Below are 13,794 nucleotides of genomic sequence, written 5' to 3'. Positions count from 1 at the left end.
ATAGAATAGTGAACATTTGGGTTAGTCAGATCAGGAAGGATCAGTGTAGCCTGTGGAAACAGGAGAAGCAGTTCCTTGCGGAACCAGGGAGTTTTATTTGGGTAGAATTAGAATCCCTTAGAGTTCAAAATACTTTTTTATCCTTTTATTCTTAATAAATAGTTTATTTTTACATAACAAGAATCTCCTTGGCATCCTTGTGCCTAGCCTTGAAGAAAGTTCACTTATAAGCTTCACTTCAATTATATAAACTGAAGATACTTTGTAAGCACAACAAGCAGAGTATCAAATCAGTTTATAATTAATAATCACTTCATTGGTTATTATTTTTACAGATAGGAGTCAAAAACCAACAGCAAGCTAGAGTGACGGGGCTCTCCTGATGAATACAACTTGAAAGCTATGTAGAAAGAGTCAATTTTCACAGAATAAGTGAGAATATGAAGCAAAAATACATACAGAAGAATGTTGGCTGACTTGCCTACCCCCACCCTCACCCCCACTATGGCAGGTTCTGAGCCTGGACATAGGCCAAATTTGGAATTCTGGGTCCCTGGCTACATTATTAACAGAGCACCCTGACCTACCCCTTGAAGTTCCAGGCCCTGACACCACCCCATAGAAAGGCCCAGAAGTCCATTGTGCTGGGCCCTTTCAAACCAGCACTGTGGTGGAGACTCAGTCCCAGGGCAAAATAGTTCACAGTGCCAAGCCCTGCAAGCCAGAGCAGAAGAGACAGAATCATTAGCTTTCAAAATTCCCAGTCCACAGGCAAAAAAAAAATGCTGGAAAAATTATAAACAGCAAAAGAAACACCTAACTCTAGAAAATGTCTATGGCAACAAAGAGTGAAACATAGAGTCAATAGGAGATGGTGAGATCCAAGCAAATCCAAGCACATGCAAAACTTCAAAGGAAAATATAAATTGGTCTCAAGAACTAGAAGAACTCAAAAAGGAATTAAAAAATAAAAAAAGGCAGGTTGAAGAAAAATTTGGAAGAAAAATGGGGAAAAGAAATGAAAGTAATGCAAAAAAAGAAAATAGCTTAAAGAGCAAAATTGATCAACTGGAAAAAGAGGCACAAAAATCTAATGAAGAAAAGAGTTCCAAAAAAAGTAGAATGGGCTAAATGGAAAAGGAGGATCAAAAGAGAAATTCAGTCTTTAAAAATTAGAATTGAGCAAATAGAAGTGAAAAAATAGGTTCAGGGGAGACATATATATCATCTTCTTGTATTAGAATTTGTTTATTTTTGTTTATTCCCTTTTTATATTTCTCTTAATTCCCATGTTTCATGAAGCTCTATTCTTTCCATCAGAAATATTTGTAAGTGCTCTTTTTCATTAGAAATCCATTTCTTCTCCTGTAGGATTACACTCAGTATTTTTGAGTAGTTTTTCTTGGTTGTAAACTATATCCTTTGATTTATGGAATATTGTATTCCAATATCTCTACTCCTTTATAGTGGTGGCTGATAAATTGTGTGTAATTCTGTCTGTGGCATTTCAGGACTTTATTGTTGCTTTGTATTTTTTCTTTGACCTGGAAATTGGAATTTGGGTTATAATATTCCTGGGAGTCTTCATTTTTGTCTTGTTTAGATTATCACTGGTAGATTCTATTTCAATCTGATCCTCTGATTCTAAGAGGTCTGGGTAGTTTTATAATTTCTTGAAATATATTGTCTAGATTTTTTTAAATCACAACTTTTAGATAATCCAATGACTCAAATTTTATCTCCTCAATCTACAGCACTGCCCAAGTCAGTTTTTTATGATACTTTCTAGTTTCTTTCAATTTTTTCAGCCTTTTGACTTTGTTTTAATATTTCTTGTTGTTTTATGAACTCACTACCTCCTATTTGTTTATTATAATTTTGGGGAAGTTTGTTGCTTGGGCAAGATTTTGTGCCTTTTGTGTCAAATCATTAATTTCCTTTCCAAATCTTTCTTCAATAACTTTCACTTCTTTTTCAATTTTCCCCTCTAGAGCTCTCATTTCAGTTATAATAATATTTGAAATTATTGTTTCTGACACTTATGTCACTTCTCCCAGGAATTCTAGATGAATTTGTGGTCAAGCAGTGTTTTTCTTTGAGGCTTCATTTCTTTGTAGATATTTTGAACTCATTCTCTTCTGCAGGGATTATTTCTTGAGGATCACTCACCATAACATGATGGGATGATTGATGGGATTCTTTTTATGGTTGCTTATTCTTCCAGTCTACTTCCTAGCTTCAGACTTAGGGATAGGCTCTATATACTTCTGGGAAATAAGGAGGGAATGTCTGGGCTAACCTTGTCACTACTTTCTTATAGTATTGGGTGTTCTCTTATTCATAAATCTCAGAAACAGCTCCATTTGGGGAACTCTACATTTACAATACTCCCAGAGAGGTGTGACCCAGGGCAAAGCCTAATCACTCTTTGTTTAGTCTCAGTTCTGCAAGTTCCTGACTTGGGTTTGAGTCTGAGAAACAGTCCATTGGTCTTGCTCCTTTTGGAGTTCAATCTATTTCTGTTGAGTTCAGCCTCTATTAGTCAGCTGAAAAACTGGTGGTTCAGAGTGACAGAATTGCAAGTTTCCCTTTGGCCCTGGATTCCTATCTTTGTTATTCTTCTGTAGGCTTCAGAATGTCTACATGCTGGAGCTGAGATCCTTTTGGGCACTTAGAGTTTAAGCCATGTGGCTGCTGTTTGCTCTGCTGTTTGCTTTTGAACTTACTTCTTTTTTGGTACTCACTAGGTTCTAGGACTACCCCTAGGTGTAAGTCCTCTTTTCTGTCTATAATATGAAACTGGGTAAAGTGATAAAAATTTTAGCTCGCACCTCTTCCTCCCCTCTTCACAAGTGCAGGCGCTTTTAACCTGGTTTGGGAACTTTTTGCCCTGTTACAAAGTTCCTCCCTATGCCAGAATGCTTCACACAGCAAAAATTTTTCATAGCAAAAAATTTTTATAGCAAAAATCTTGGCTAGATGTTGTCTCCAGGATCCCAAGACTTTTATCTCCCTGTACAAACATGGACTGGAAAAATAACTAGTGATTTTCTTCCCCCTTGGATTTCCTGATCAAGATTAGATCTGGTAAGTTTTCTAGATCTTTTAGGAGATTTAAGGGGGAGATAGAGCACGGTATTTTTTCGTACTTCTCCACTATCTAGATTCTGTCCCAAGCAATATATTTTTCCTGAATATTCATAATTATTGACGGCTTAGATTAAAAATGAATATTTTATAGCAAAAATCAGTAGAACATGAGATTTTTATGGAAGTAATCCCAACTGCTTGGTTACAGAATTCAGTAGTTCATTAATAGAGACGAACCATTTCCTACAGTTTCGATGAGGACAGTCAGACCTGGTCTCTTACTCATTCAAAGAATATGGTGTATATATAGAGTTTTGTCCACATGCCTGGTATATACTCTGCAAATCACACTGGGTTGCCTCCAGATCTGCCAGGTACTCACTGACTATGGGAACTAGGTTGTAAGAAATGAAGAGTGTACAAACTATAGTTTGGATTTTTAAAATTAAATAATATTTTTAATTAATCTGTCTTTTCTACTACTTCTCTCTCACCCTCAATGAGCAAATTTAAAAACAAAAAAAAAAATTCCTTGAAACGTTTCTACCTAGTGTGGCAAAACAAATTTTCATATTGGCTATGTCAGAGAGTATGTCTCTTTTCTATGTTTTAAGTTCATTATGTCTGTCAGAAAATAAATTGAGTATTTCATCTTTTTCTTTTGGTTTATCATTGTAATGATCAGAGTTCCAAGGTCTTTCAAGCTTATTTTTCTCTGTAATATTGTTATCATTATAAAAATTGTTTTATCATTTCTCTCTATCACTTCATAAAGATTTTCATAGTTTCCTCTGAAATTATCTCTTCCATCCTTTTTTAAGGCACTATAATATTTTATCATATTGATATGCCACAATTTGTTTAACTACTCCTTAATTGTAGAGCACTTCCTTAGTTTCCTTTTTAGCAACCACAAAAAGAGTTGCTATAAATATTTAATACATAGATACTTTTCCTCTTTCTTTGATTTCTTTGGGGGGTATTGGCCTATTAGTGGCATAGCTGAGTCAAAGGGTATGCATGACATGGTAACTTTTTGGAGATAGTTCCAAATTGTTCCAACCATTTCCATAGTGACTGACTAAACTGCAGCTCTACCAACAGTGCAGTATATATTATCTAGCAAATTATAGTTTGTATAGAGGTTCAGGATGGATAAATCAACTGAATGATATTATTATGGAATTCTGTGATGGGTATGGGATCATGGGAGTAGAAAGTTGTATATTCTGCCACTGTTGGTTGACTTTCTTCAATTATATTGAAGAACTGAGTACTCTATACTATTTGCCCAGTTAAGACATTATTGAAACTATAAAAGCCAGATTATAGACATCTTCATGGATGCCGCAGCCATGTTCTTCTGTGAATTTTGTAAAAGCTACTCATTTTATAAGCTTTCACATTGGTATAAGAAGAAAATAACAAGTGAAAGTAGTTTAGTTGGAAGATAAATGAGAGTAGCACATTGTTGGGTCACCAGGACACAGTGACTGAGTTGTGGTTGGAACATAGCTGGAATCAAGTAACATTAACAGGATATGGTTACAGCAATTTGACCAAGTGATCTCCATTATTATGCCTAGAGTCAGAAAAGTTTCCCTTGGGAAATAAAATTCCCCATTGTTCTTTAGGGTAGCCTTAGTAGAAATTTCAGTCTTCAGAAGAACAACAACATATGGAGGTCTAGGATTCTGATTCCTCTGTTTTTCTCTGCAAAAGGGATGGGTTCTAGGGTTTGGAGGTAAGGAATATTTTGAAGTCATTGTCTTATAAGAAAACTAAAGGTATCCTAGTCAGCAGTCAGCAGAAGTAAGGTAATAATTCTGTCATATGATTCAGTGGTAGGTGGCATAGCAACAGAACTGCTGTTCCAGGGTTCAGGTTATATGCTTTGTTTGCCCATTGGATTGGGGATTGTGTATTACAGAAATGTGAATATTTACTTGGAGGAACATGAATGGTACAATTATGAAATATGATAAACTAGGGACCTGATTAAAGGCTAGTTGAGTGGAAAAGACTTGGAAATAGATACTTCTTAGAAATAAATAGACTACATGAACCATAGTTGAGGCTCTAACACAGGAGATGGAAAATGACCATTATAGGGTGTCTATCACCACACAGATGGCATCATAACCCTGGGATAAAGGAAAGTCTATTACAAAATCTAACATCACTTTTAATATTACAAACCTTCTGGCTGCTTGATTGGATCCCAAGCCTAGGCATATATTTCACATGAATGGATATATTATCAATAGTCATATTATCAAGTTTCAGTTGATCATATATGTGTAAGTTCTTAAATAACCCCACCCCCCCAAATGAATTAATAAGCATTAAATAAGAGCTTCCTAAGCATGGACACTGTGCTAAGCATTGGTTACACAAAGGCAGAAATGAACAGTTCCTGCCCTCAAGGAGTTTATATTTTATTATGGGAGAGAACATGTACATAAGTGTATTATGATTGAAATCAGGGTAAACTAAGGCACAAAGCTCTGGGCATGATCAATTTATTGGGAAGGTTAGCAGTTACCAATGAAAGGAATATAGTTTCTCAGCAAGCCAAAAGACCCAAATAAGGACAGAAAGATCATTTTTACAGACAAAAGGAGGAGCATCTGGGGCAACAAGGTGGCTCAATGGATAGAGAGCCAGTCCTGAAGACAGGAAGTCCCAGGTTAAAATCTGGTTGCAGACACTTCTTAGCTCTATAACCCCAGGCAAGTTACTTAATCCCAACTACCTAGCCCTTACTGTTCTTCTGTCTTGAAACCAATGCTATTTACTGATTTTAAGATAAAAGGTACAGGTTTAAAAAAAATAAAAGGAGGAACATCCAAAAATTAGAAGGCAGAATAGTAGATGGGGAAATAGCATGATTGGATATAAAGCTTGTAGCATCATAGATGGGGGAAATGATTGGTCATACAGACTGAAACATCATAGGCATGAGGAACAATGTTTCACTGGAAATATTGGGAATGAGGAGCTAGCAGCAACCCATCTTTCCATCCTATTGCTAAGAAATGTTCATTATTTGAATCTACTTGCAAGGACAACTTAGTAATAATAGACCAGACTGTCTTGGATAACAGATTAAATTCCTTGGCATTTACCTGCATTCCTCAGGGATAACAGATTTCCTTGATATAATAATAAAACAGTGATTAGCAGAAGATCTGAACTTTGACAATGAGTGATTTGTAGGAAAGCTGAATTTCCAAATTCTGACACAAATGAAACATGAATTTGACATTTCCAAAAATGTCAGCAGTGATAGAAAATAGAATCAATTTGGTTTTCCCAGTTTTCAGTATATGTATATATATATATGTAATATATGATACAAATACAAAGTAGTTTTAGGAGATAGTATGCTCATAGATTAGAGGATCCAGGAAAGATGGAAGGAAAAATCATTTATAAAGGAACTACTATATTCCTGTATTAAACATTTTATAAATATGATCTAATTTGGGAAACCCTGGGAAGTAGGTACTGTTATTATCATCCCTGTTTTATAGTTGAGGAAACTGAGTCAAATAGAAGTTTACAACTTCTCAAGGGTCACACAACTTGTAGGGTATCTAAATTCAATTTTTAAGTTATCTTCCTAACTCCAGACCCAGTGCTCTATCCATACACTACCCAGCTGCCTATATATGAAAGAGGTCTTTATATAGAAGTTGACTCAAAATAAGTTTTGAAGGAAACTTCTAGGGATTCTGAGAGGTGAAGGTAAGGAGTGAGCACCATGTAGGCATGGGAGATAGCCAGAATAAAGTCATGGAGTTGGGAGTTGGAACATAATTGGTGTAAAACAGCAGATAGACCAGTATAATTGGAACGAGGGTGTGGAAAGGAATAATATGTAAAAAGGTATGGAAAATTAGGAAGGATCCAGGTTGTGAATTATGACATCATTTTAGTTATTCCTATTACAGACTATCCTGGAGATTGGAACAAAGAACTCAAAAGCCTGAATGGGCTGAATTGATTATGAATAAGTTTCACCTAGCTCCTGGAATTGCCCTTCTGCCTAGAACTAAATTTGTAGGAATGAACTTAACTCTAAAGTATTTCTCATTTCAAAGAGTGGAACCAAAGAGGTGGCAATGTAGGAAATGACTGGGTACAAGATAAACCAGTCATGAGTAATAAAATAATAAAAAAGCACTAACAGGCCAAGATGGAGGCTTAGTAGCAGTGAAAGCCAAAACCACTCTAACAGTCCTTCCAAACTAACCTTAAAACAACAGTAGTCAAAGCAGGACAGAATGAGGGGGCTTTCCCACTGAATACAACTTGAAGGTTAGGCAGAGAAAGTTGATTTTCATGGGATAAGGAGGAATTGGAAACAAAACTGCACACAGAAGAGTGATGGCCACCTCCCCCCACCCACCATAGACTACGCCAACAAAAAACCACCTTAGACCCACCCCCTTGAAGCCACAGACCCTGGCACCAACCTGCAGTGAGATCTGGAAGTCCATAGCACTGGGACCTTTCAAGTCTACACTTTGATGAAGACCTAGCCCCAGGGCAAAATAGCTCTCAAGCCAGCAGCAGAGGAGATAGAATCAGCAAGCAGCTTTTAGAATTCTCAGTCCACAGGCAAAAAATGGTTGGGAAAATGAGCAAACAGAAAAACAAACAAGCATTAAACACTCAAAAATTTCTATGGGGAAAAAGAGAAAAGAACAGAACCAATAGGAGATGGTGAGATCCAAGCAATGATGTGAAAAACTTTAAAAAATAGCAGGAATTGGTCTCATACTCTGGAAGTACTCAAAAAGGAATTAAAAAATCAAATAAGACAGGTTGAAGAAAAATGGGGAAAAGAAATGAAAGTAATGCAAAAAGAAAATAACAGTTTAAAAAGCAAAACTGGTCAACTGGACAAAGAGGTCCAATGAAGAGAAAAGTTCCTGAAAAAACAGAATTGATCTACTGGGAAAAGAGGCAGTAAAGATGTTTATTTTCCAGAGAGAGAATTTAAAGGAAACACATGTGTGTCAGGGTTGGATAGAGCCAAACCCGGGAGAGACTAGAGGTAGAGACCTTTTTATGGTGTTTCAAAAAAGAAGCGAGGGGAGTGTTTTAGATTTGGACAACATGGAAAATTTTTGTCCAGCACAGGAGAGGTAAATCTTTTTTATGTATTTGTTTGCTTTTTAGCCATCCAAAAGAGATGTCTGACCACTTTAGGATTCTTTCATTAGAATATTTATTTGGATATTGTCTGGAATGGATAGAATTGGTCTTATCAAGGCTGCCTAGAGTTCTTCTGGAACTGAAGCTATGGTCTTCTGCTGCTACAATTAGCAGGGATTCCTACAATCACAATCCATATTATCACAATTTAAATGTCCACAGTTATACCATATAATATCTTAAATACCCACAGTCAACAATATCCCAAAATAGACAAGAATAAAAGTATAAACATTTTTTTCTCAACACTTCAGAGATACAAAGTCCTCTAACAAACCTCAGTCTCTGTGAAGTGTGGGCACAAACACCTCAGTTCCTACATAGCACTAGTCCTTCCAAGTTCTCATTCAAGTGCTTGTGACTGTCAAATAATTATTTGTCTTAGCTACTGCTGGGTTGGGCCTTAAAAGTGACTCTGAAAGGTTACTCCTTCCTTTTCATGCTGAATTGAATGAAAAACCTGGACACTGCAATATTTGGGAACTAGGCTGCCTGTATTCTCCTGACCTTTCAAGTCAGAACCCCAAATTAATCTCTTTGACCTCAAACAAAAAAAAGGAAAAACAGAGTGAGGCAAAAGGGCAAGGCTAGTTTTTGATGGGACCATATGTTAGCCTTAGAGACTCAAGGTCTCTTACTTTAGAGCATTTTCTGTCAACAAGTGAAAGACACAAAACAAGAGAGTTCCACTAAGTGAGAGCAGATAATGTTAAAAATGATGATGCTCTGATTACTAGTCCTTTCTGAACACCTCATTGTCAAACAACAGGGTCTAGTCTTTACCATATAGTTTGCTGACTGGGTCCACTTTTAGAATGTTTCCAGTGTTTCTCCAAGGTACTTCCATTACACATCATCATAATTTTCCAAAAAGTAAGTTCTTGTGCCCTTCCCCTGTGGGGAATTCTTACCAGCCAATCATGCTGATGCACTTTGTACATGCTTACATCCCTTATTAAAACATTTTCCCAATTCAATGGGAAGCACTTCAATATACCCATTTGATACTTTTCCACAGTTAAATATTTTTTGACCTCAAAAAACCAAACAGAATTTTTTTGGCACATTTGTTACTATCACCAATTCTGGACAATTCTCTGCAGACCAGGAGATTTCTAGGAGCCTTTTAAAAAAACATTTTTTTTCAATATGCAAACATAAGTCTTATCTCCCTCTTCTACAACCCTTTCCCACTAATGAAAAATAAAGAGAAATAAAATCTTTATTACAAATATATGCAATTGGGTCCTGATTAGTGTGAATAGTAAATTCTATGAAGTGATAGCATTATTTGAATTTGCACTGAATATTTCCACTTGTCTGGAAATAATCACCATATTTTATGTATATTATGATTTATAATAATATCAATTAAAATAATATAGCCTCTTCACTGGATTCAATATTTGCACTGATCAGAACCTAGCTATATAGTCAAGCAAGACAAATTTCTAGGTTTGCCATGTCCAAAAGAACAGTTTGCCATGTCCAAAAGAACGCATATGCGTATATGTGTGTGCATGTACATGTTGTCTCAGTCTACATTCTCTATTAAGGTATCGTTAATATATTTCATGACTGGAATCATGGTTAGTCATTATGATGATCAGAGTTTCTTAGTCTTTCAAGGATTTTTGTCTTACAATAATTTTGTCATTTTATAAGTAATTTTTCTATTTTTTCTCACTTCACTCTGAATCTATTCATAAAAATCCTCCCTGGTTTCTTGAAGCCATCCTCTTCATCATTTCTTTATTTTTATTTTTATTTTCATTCATTCATTTATTTATTTATTAAAACCCTTACCTTCTGTCTTGGAGCCAAACAGTATTGGCTCCAAGGCAGAAGAGTGGTAAGGGTAGGCAATGGGGGTCAAGTGACTTGCCCAGGGTCACACAGCTGGGAAGTGTCTGAGGCCAGATTTAAACCTAGGACCTCCCATCTCTAGGCCTGGCTCTCAATCCACTGAGCTACCCAGTTGCCCCCTCTTTTTTAAAATTTTATTTATTTATTTATTTATTTATTTTTAAATTTTGAATATTTCCTCCTAGTTACATATTTCATATTCTTTCCCTCTCCCCCAAACCTCCCTAACCCCCCTTAGCCAACACACAATTCCACTGGATTTTACATGTATCTTTGATCAAGACCTAATTCCATATTATTGATAGTTGGACTAGAGTTATCATTTAGTGTCTACATCCCCAGTAATATCCCCAACAGCCTATGTGTTCAAGCAGTTGTTTTTCTTCTGTGTTTCTCCTACCACAGTTCTTCCTCTGAATGTGGCTAGTTTTGTTTCTCATAAGTCCCTCAGCCTTGCTCTGGATCCTTACATTGCTGCTAGTAGAGAAATCCATTATGTTCGATTGTACCACAGTGTATCAGTCTCTGTGTATAATGTTCTCCTGGAATTGCTCCTTTCACTCTGCATCAATTTCTGGAGGTCTTTCCAGTTCAAACATGGAATTCCTCCAGTTCTTTATTCCTTTAAGCACAATAATATTTCATCACCAACATATACCACAATTTGTTCAGCCATTCCCCAATCGAAGGACATCCCCTCATTTTCCAATTTTTTGCCACCACAAAGAGTGCAGCTATAAATATTTTTGTACAAGTCTTTTTCCTTATTATCTCTTTGGGGTATAATCCAAGCAATGCTATGGCTGGATCAAAGGGCAGGCATTCTTTTAAAGCCCTTTGAGCATAGTTCCAAATTACCATCCAGAATGGTTGGATCAGTTCACAACTCCACCAGCAACGCATTAATGTCCCAATTTTGCCACATCCCTTCCAGCATTCATTACTCTCCCTTGCTGTCCTGTTAGCCAATCGGCTAGGTATGGGGTGACACCTCAGAGTTGTTTTGATTTGCATTTCTCTAATTATTAGAGATTTCTCTAATCTCTAATCTCACACTTTCTCGTGTGCTTATTGATAGTTTTGATTTCTTTATCTGAGAATTGCCTATTCATGTCCCTTGCCCACTTATCCATTGGGAGATAGCTTGATTTTTTGTACAATTGATTTAGCTCCTTATATATTTGAGTGATTAGACCTTTATCTGAGTTTTTTGTTATAAAGATTTTTTTCCCAATTTGTTGTTTCTGTAAAGAGGGAGATTTTAGGTATTTTATAGATATATATTTAAAGTGTGGCCACCAGGAATCAATAATTCAGATTGATTCCATAATTAAACAGACCTGTCAGGATCAGGTTTAAGGTAGTTTATTTACAATTAGGAAGATAAAAGGTAGGAAAATAGAGGAGAGAGGTTAGTCCAGGCCTCTCTTTACCAGTGGTAAGGGTAGGCAATGGGGGTTGATAGAGAGGTAAATAGCCTACTTAAGGTATAGTTTGGAAACGCCAAGGTAGGCCAAGGAAGTCAGCCTAACTTACTTTACCCACGTGACAATTCAGAGTGGAAGCAGCCTGAGGTCTCAGCCGAGAACCTTCAGCACCAAGTTCAAATCCGGAACTGCCTCCACAGGAAGTAACCAACATATTCGAAGAGATAGTGTCTCTCGTCACTTCCTGTGGGTCCACCTCTAATGCAAGTGGACAAATGGCAGCCTCTACACTGATTTGGACTGCCCAAAGGGCAATCCCTTGTTCTTGATTTGTTACTTATTGTCACCTGTGGGTAACTCATTTCCCCTCCCCACTGAGGGAGGTGGGGATGATATAATCAAGATGCCTAGGGTAAGTAGAGTTTTGACTATGAATGGGCTAGAGCTAATTCCATTTACACATTTCCCTTCTAATTTCTGTAGCATTGGTTTTGTCTGTACAAAACCTTTTTAGTTTAATGTAGTCAAAATTATTTATTTTACATTTTGTGATTTTTTCTAACTCTTGCTTGCTTTTAAAATCTTTCCCTTCTCATAGATCTGACAAGTATACTATTCTGTGCTCACCCAATTTACCTATAGTTTCCTTCTTTATATTCAAGTGATTCGCCCATTCTGAATTTATCTTGGTATAGTGTGTGAGATGTTGATCTAAACCTAATCTCTCCCATATTGTTTTCCAATTTTCCCAGCAGTTTTTGTCAAATTCCCAGGGTTTTTGTCCCAAAAGTTGGGTTCTTTAGGTTTATTGAAAACTGTCTTGCTGAGGTCGCTTACCCCTAGTCTATTCCACTGATCCTCCTTTCTGTCTCTTCACCAGTACCATATTGTTATTTTTTGTTGTTGTTGTTTTTTGACTCTTACCTTCCGTCTTGGAGTCATATTGACTCCAAGAAAGAAGAGTGGTAAGCAATGGAGGTCAAGTGACTTGCCCAGGGTCACACAGCTGGGAAGTGTCTGAGGCCAGATTTGAACCTAGGACCTCCCATCTCTAGGCCTGGCTCTCAATTCACTGAGCCACCCAGCTACCCCCAGTACCATATTGTTTTTTTTTCTTTCTTTTTTTTTTTTTTAAATTTAAACATTTATTAATAATCATTTTTAACATGGTTACATGATTCATGCTCCTACTTTCCCCTTCACACCCTGCACTCCCCCCACCCATAGCCGATGCACATTTCCACTGGTTTTGTCATGTGTCCTTGATCAAGACCTATTTCCAAATTGTTGGTGGTTGCATTGGTGTGGTAGTTTCGAGTCCACATCCCCAATCATGTCCACCCAGACCCATGCGTTCAAGCAGTTGCTTTTCTTATATGTTTCCTCTCCTGCAGTCCTTCCTCTGAATGTGGGTAGTTTTCTTTACCATAAATCCCTCAGAGCTGTCCTGGGTCATTGCATTATTGCTGGTACAGAAGCCCATTACATTCGATTTTACCACAGTATATCAGTCTCTGTGTACAATGTTCTTCTGGCTCTGCTCCTTTCGCTCTGCATCAGTTCCCGGAGGTCTTTCCAGTTCGCCTGGAACTCCTCCAGTTTATTATTCCTTTTAGCACAATAGTATTCCATCACCCGCATATACCACAGTTTGTTCAGCCATTCCCCAATTGAAGGACATACCCTCCTTTTCCAGTTTGTAGCCACCACAAAAAGCGCAGCTATAAATATTTTCCTACAAGTCTGTTTATCTATGATCTCTTTGGGTTACAAACCCAGCAATGGTATGGCTGGATCAAAGGGCAGGCATTCTTTTATAGCCCTTTGAGCATGATTCCAAATTGCCAGCCAGAATGGCTGGATCAGTTCACAACTTCACCAGCAATGCATTAATGTCCCAATTTTGCCACATCCCCTCCAACATTCATTACTCTCCCCTTCTTTCATTTTAGCCAATCTGCTAGGTGTGAGATGATACCTCAGAGTTGTTTTGATTTGCATTTCTCTAATTATTAGAGATTTGGAACACTTTCTCATGTACTTATTGATACTTTTGATTTCTTTACCTGAAAACTGCCTATTCATGTCTCTTGCCCATTTATCAATTGGGGAATGGCTTGATTTTTTATACAATTGCTTTAACTCCTTGTATATTTGAGTAATTAGACCCCTGTCAGAGTTTTTC

General features: G+C 37.1%; 1 pseudogene; it reads right to left on the bottom strand.

Moving 5' to 3' along the window:
• Window positions 1-583: 583 nt before the first annotated feature.
• The window catches only part of LOC123241542, a 46,378-nt pseudogene continuing 33,167 nt past the window's right edge, over window positions 584-13,794 (bottom strand).

Source organism: Gracilinanus agilis, chromosome 3 (genome assembly GCF_016433145.1).
Source record: "Gracilinanus agilis isolate LMUSP501 chromosome 3, AgileGrace, whole genome shotgun sequence".
NCBI classification, from domain to species: domain Eukaryota; kingdom Metazoa; phylum Chordata; class Mammalia; order Didelphimorphia; family Didelphidae; genus Gracilinanus; species Gracilinanus agilis.
Note: the sequence above shows the minus strand (reverse complement) of the source record. Positions and strands in the feature narration are given on the sequence as shown.